The sequence below is a fragment of the Adiantum capillus-veneris genome, chromosome 23, assembly GCF_014529385.1.
Source record: "Adiantum capillus-veneris isolate H3 chromosome 23, ASM1452938v2, whole genome shotgun sequence".
Taxonomy (NCBI): domain Eukaryota; kingdom Viridiplantae; phylum Streptophyta; class Polypodiopsida; order Polypodiales; family Pteridaceae; genus Adiantum; species Adiantum capillus-veneris.
The window spans coordinates 129,729,239-129,735,781 of NC_140953.1; the positions used below are offsets into that span (position 1 = coordinate 129,729,239).

The 6,543-nt window shown below is 43.8% G+C and overlaps 1 pseudogene; it reads right to left on the reverse strand.

Annotated features, from left to right (window-relative positions):
• Nucleotides 1–2,885: 2,885 nt before the first annotated feature.
• Nucleotides 2,886–5,134, reverse strand: LOC147428540 (amidophosphoribosyltransferase, chloroplastic pseudogene; annotated as a pseudogene).
• Between the last annotated feature and the right edge of the window lie 1,409 nt (nt 5,135–6,543).

The window sequence follows — 6,543 nt, forward strand, 5'->3', positions numbered from 1 at the left end:
CAACCTAGATAGAGATCTAGGTTGGATTAAACCTTTGTACCACTTCAAGGAGATAGGAGTGTTTTTTAGCAACCATTGTCCTTCTGCGATGACTTGCAAAGCACTATTAGCACCCTAAAAGAAGAATAGGTAGTAATTTTTAGGGAGATATTAAATGTGATAGAGGTAAGGAATATGCTTTCTCAATTTTTAGATATCCAATCTTTAAGAGTCCATAAATGGTCTAGGGACATGATAGAGACTAATGACCACCTTATATTTGAGTTGCATGTACTATTTGTTAAGTCAACCGTGTCTATAACAATTTTCCCTAATTGATGTTCTCGCTCATACTCCTCATTAAGTTCAGGGTCAATCTCTATTGTATTGAGCCCATTAGTGTTCCCGACACATGAATCCCCATGAGGCATAACCCAAGGGCTAGAAGGATGATGAACGGGTTGAGGGCTAAGGGGAGGAATGCCATGGGCAAGGGAGGACTCAGGATTGGGGGCCTTCTGCACGCAGAGGACAACATTGTTGGCAACAAAATGGGCATTGAGGCTCTTCCGTAGATCAAGTCTAAGCAAAGGGTCGACATTCATAAATCAAACTTTCTCAAGAGCCAATTTGGTTATGGAAGTATAGGAAGAAGCTTGATGCATAGCCGCTTGAATGGCCACATGTTGTTGAGGTACAGGCTTGAGAAGAGCTCCATAGCTTGTAGTCTGCTTAGAGGAATCTCGGTCGTAGGAACACCATAGACGACATGATGAGTGTTAGAGTGCAGACGAAGTGGTAGGGGATCAATTGGGCAAAGTAGGGAGCCTGTTACAGAGGGCCTCGTGCAGAGACATCGCTCCTACACCCCAAGGGAGAGTGAAGAGGTTGTCAGAGCATAGGACGAGTGTAGAAGACTAGTGAACATGGAGGAAGGGCACGAATAAGGTCTCAACATTGGAGATGGGCTTCACTTTCCAGTGCGCCATCTCTATCCTCCCGTTCGCCTGAAATTCATGGCTACTCTATCGGAGCTCAAATGGGACATTTTTTTTGTGAGACTACATTTGCCATAAAAATATGTGGCAACTAGAGAGGTACGAGCTCTATCCAAACAAAATGTGGAAGAAGAGCACCCTAATTCTTGTTGATGTGCATGGGTAATCCCTACACGAATTGGTCTAATAGAAGTAGGAAAACCTTGAAGCTTATCACACAAACCATCACTTGGAGCTAAAAACCCATTCAATTTCAAGACCTTGTTTACAATTTTCCAGAGTTTACTTTGCCCAAGATCTATGGAGCTCAATCATCCCCTTCCCTGCCAAAGTATAGATGAGGAGCATGGAAGGAGTCGTCAACCTAATCCTCCACTTGATGTGAGGGAGAGGGGCAAGATAACTCCCCTAGAAAACTCTTGTAGGGAGGGTTACGTGGAGAGCTTGTTGAAAGAAGCTCGATCCTATCATCATCTCCATCTTATGTGAGGGGGAGGGGCAAGGTGAGCTCCCATAGAAGGACATTTGCACAATCATCAAGAGAAAAAACATTTTTTTTCTTGGTCTTGAAAGAAGGGATCGATCATCAAGAAGTCCGGACTCCTAGTTCTCATAGCCTTGTCATGGTAAGTGAGGAATTGCTTCATATTGGCAAATTGATTCTCTTTCTAGGTCTCAAGCTCCTTCCCATGGGTCTAGACTAGCGCACCATAGGTGTTGTCATTAGAGAGGAAACTAAGTACAAAGCATGCTTACATCACAACAACTAAGTGCACATTCCTATGTGATCAGAGATTTTGGGAGGATTGTACTCCACCAGGTGCATCGTCATTATACCACTCACTAGTGCACGAAGTGCAAATGTCCAGTATGAGGGGTTCTTTCTGCAGGGCAAATTACTCGTCTTGGGGTATTTCGCCCATTGTTTGAGGGTTACCCTTCAAAAACACATTAAATACCAACAAAATCATAAGATCTTGAAATTCGGTGGGCAAGTACTGTCAAAATTCTACCCTGGTTTCATGAATAGTTCCAACTAAGAAAATCGCACAACAAAGCTACCCTATATGCTGCTTTGCAACGAACTGCACATTGTCAGACCGCAACAGATTCATAATCCTCAAATAACTCTACCTTCGTCATATTCCTCTCAACTCAGCAAAATCCTCCCAAATAACCTGGTTCAGCACTCATCTAGTGGAGCAGAACTAGCCCAACTCAAGTATTCCAAATTCAAATGTTTCCAAGGGCAAGAGCTTTACCACCTGCTATTTATGATTACTCATGGTCAAAGATAAGCTCGACGAGCTAACCTGTGATGAAGCCTACTAGATCATCACCTTGAGTAAAGACCCTGGTTCAATTCCCATCAGCGTCTTTCAAATTTTGGGTATAGCCCCCACCAAAAACCTGTATTGAATGACAATTGAACTGCAGCTGATCATACCCATGTGCAGGGTTGCTTTTTGACCGGCATTTTACCTGTTTTTGGGCATTTTGCCTGTTTTTTGACGGGTGAAAATGTGAGGTTCTCTGCAAAAAATACACCAAAAAACCTACACATTCCATCAAAAATCAACCCTGCCCATGTGCACATATATATATATATATATATATATACACCCGGTACCGTCTTTACTTCTTCGATGACCTTCAGCTTGCAAATCCATGAACACTAGCTATGGTGACAAGGCACACAAAGTACATATCGAACAAGGTGAGGACTCCGGTAAGCATTCTAAGACGAGAATCAACTGGCACATTAACTGTTGATAAGTCTTTTGCAGTCTAAAAACACATAAAACAAAGAAACCTTCAATGCTTCACATGCAAAGGTAGGTCCAATAAGTAAACGCGAAAAATGCCACACTCACAGTACCAGCAAATCAAATTGAAAATTGCACCAAGTAACCCAAAACCACTAAGAAAAGTATACCCAGAAACTGACAAACAACTTTGTAAGAGCATCTACACAAGTTGCAATTGGATATCACTGCTGACATTTAAAATGGGGAAAGCTAGTAAAATTTACAATCAGCACAGCTATAAATGTAAAAATGAACTAGAAATATGCTATTTGACACTTGTGCTCATGACTAGACGATCCCAGCAAATTCCCTACTTTTGTCTCCCCTCTGGTTTGTCGTGTCATTAAGACTCCGCACTGCTCCCAGCATACTTGCATCAAGATTGTTCACTCGCATTTTGGCAAGGTGTTGCTCCTCTTTCTCCTTCAATAAATCAGTCGGAGGCACTGCATATGAACCCGAAAAACAAGCGTCACAATAGGTTGGAGCCTCATTCCCAAGCATTCCCCTCAGCCTCTCGAGCGGTAGGAAAGCGAGTGAATCAGCCCCAATAAATTGTCTTGTTTGCTCAATACTCATCTTGAAAGAGATAAGCTCCTCTGTGCTTGGAGTATCAACACCATAGAAGCACGACCCTATGATAGGAGGACTAGCTATCCTCATGTGAACTTCAGCTGCACCTGCTTCCTTCAGCAGTCGCACTATCTTATGTGAGGTAGTTCCTCTCACAATTGAATCGTCCACTACAACCACCCTCTTTCCTTCAAGGACGGCTCGCACAGGGGAAAGCTTGAGCTTCACCCCAAAGTCTCTGATCTTCTGAGATGGCTCGATAAATGTGCGGCCAACATAATGCGACCTGATTAACCCTTGCTGGAAAGGAACCCCTGCCTTGGCTGCATATCCCAATGCCGCAACCACACCTGAATCAGGTACCGCAATCACAACATCACACTCTGCTGGAGCCTCCTCTGCCAAGATCTCACCAAAGGTGTACCTAGATTGATACACCGAGCGACCAAAGACAATTGAATTTGGGAGGGAGAAATATATGTGCTCAAACACACAGGCTTGCCTCTGGCGGCGAGAAAGAAGGTAAGATGAACTGATGCCATCGCCATCAACGACAACCACCTCGCCAGGATTTACTTCTCTGACATACTCTGCTTCGATGAGGTCAAGAGCACACGTTTCTGAGGCGAAAACAATGGCACCATTGCTTCGCCTACCCATTACAAGGGGACGAAACCCATATGGATCGCGTACAGCCACGAGCTTATTTTCTGAAAGGAAGACCAGCGAATAGGCACCTTCAATCTGCTCACATGCATGAATAATCCTTGCAAGGAGATGCTGATCCCTTGACGTTGCAATAAGGTGCAGGATCACCTCTGTGTCAGAGGATGTGTTGAAGATGGAACCATTATCTTCAAGCTGCGCGCGGAGATGATTATAATTCACAAGATTTCCATTGTGGGCAACACCTAGAGAACCAAAGCGGTAGCTTCGAACAAAAGGCTGCACATTCCCAACCACTGAAGCACCTGCCGTTGCATATCGCACATGCCCAATAGCTGATTTCCCAGTAAGCTTGGCCAATTTACTGTTATTAAATACCTCAGAGACTAGCCCTAAACCTACCTCTGATCGAAGTGTGGACTCATCCGATGTGACAATACCCGCTCCTTCTTGTCCTCTGTGTTGTAGGGCATGGAGGGCCAAATAGCAAAGCCTGCTTGCTTCGGAATCACCATACACACCAACTACTCCGCACTCTTCTCGGATGGCATCCTCTTCCTCTTCTCCATTGAGTTGCCTTTGAAGGGCAGCTGCCATAGGATTTTTTTCTCGCTCTCCATCACCACCATTGCAGCTTCTGCTACAGCTTGCTGAGACTTTCAAATTATGAGAATCAGGCACTTCGCCAATGCGAAGGAGAGGCTTGCAAGAAACCGCCAGCTTTGTTCCCCATAATTTTGACAAGGTCGGGTTGCAGGAAGCTCTACTGTGTGGGTGAGCAAAAGTGGGCTCGGCGGACTGGGAGAAGGAGTAAAGCATAGAATCCGTCACCATGGCCACAGCAGATTCTCTCTCTCTCTCTCTCTCTCTCTCAGGCTAAGAGGATAACGCACACAGAGAGAGAGGGAGCAAGCTCTCCCTCCGTGCACGAGGAGACCGTATCCTCACAAGGCAGCGATGCCCAAGCCGGATGAAGAGAAGTGGGCAAGATCTCACCTTGTCAAGCGGAAGGAAAGAGCGGGAAAACTTCCACCACGACCTCACCGCCACAAGAAGTATGGACTGTGGCAAGGACTCTTTCGTTATGGGCACCGAGGCAGGCGACGGCCTACCCCTTATAAGCATTTCGTTTCCTTAACCCTATGATTTCCATCATTTTTAAATGAAAGCATTTCTAGGGCCACGAATCTTCTCTGGCCACTAGTGGCTCCTCTTGTTTGTAGATTCTCAAGCATAAATTCTACAAAAGACACAAACCATCAAGACTTCAAGACAGTTCAAGTGGCTCCAAGGTTGATTTTTCTCCATTCTGATTACCCCTCGTTCTCGCACACAATTTGTTGGCACCCCTTGCCTTCGTCAAGCTCACTCGAATAGTTGGCCTATCATGTACCCCTTCCTCTTCGAAACGGGATGATGTGGTTAAGTGGTTTTGGGGGGGGGTGGGGTAGTGAATGGCATAGTTCTCTCGTAGGAGGTAGCTCCGCTCCCTCGCTCTCTCGCTCTCTCTCTCTCTTTCTTTCTTGAAGAGCGCTATTTTCACAAGTAAAAGAAATATTTTTATGCCTTTATTTGCTACTCTCAAAAATGTTATCAATTGTAGAAGGATTGAAAAAAGGGAATAGCAGGTTCAATTTAGAGGGCTGAAATTTAGGCTGCTCAAAGGACATATTTAATGCAAATCTGGTGTCCCGGCATGAGGATCTCTTTGAACCTTGCCTTATCTGTGCTAACATTCATGTTTGGCATATTATAAGCTTGATAATTAGTGATAGTGACAAATGACTAATTTTAGAGCGGCCTCTTCTTGGAATGGTTTGTCTTGTTGTCTGACATACCTAACTTTTCTTTCTTTTCTTCTCAGGTATTTGAATTCTAACTCCCTAAAGTAGTGTTCTTATTTGCCAAACATACATAAATCCCTTTAAAGAAATCTTAAACAAGAGATAATGCAAAATAACTTATATTTTTTTGGCATGTTTACAGTATTTGTTGCCAAATCTTTACTGGATTTTTCCCTTTTTTCTATCATCTCAAGCGACCATTTTGAATTTCCAACCGGCTCAAGGCTAAACTGAGGCATACTTTTCTCGAATACTGTCGTAAACCACACTGTCAAAGCAAAGTTCCACATCTGTTCTTTCTTTTGTTGTTAATATAAACGGTTTAGTGTTGCATCCCAAGGTAATCTCTACTACTTCTTTATGGAACTCAAAAATTTCAAGCATGAAGAGAGCCTCCAGATGTCAATCAGACAATGGTTACTTTTTAAATTATATAATGTACTAAAAAGTGAAAAGTCCTTACAAAACAACTAATTTAAACAAGAAGGAAGAGGGGCGGGGGGCGGGGAGGGGGGGGGTTATCTTCAATCCGTTGTTGAAGGCAACAGTGCGGGCCTAACCGGCTGATAGGCTGGTTAGGAACCACCTAGTGTTTATTTAAATACTTTAGTATTGTATCAGAAGGTATGGTATAGGTTAAGTATAGGGGATAAAATCTGATTGGGCCAAGTAATT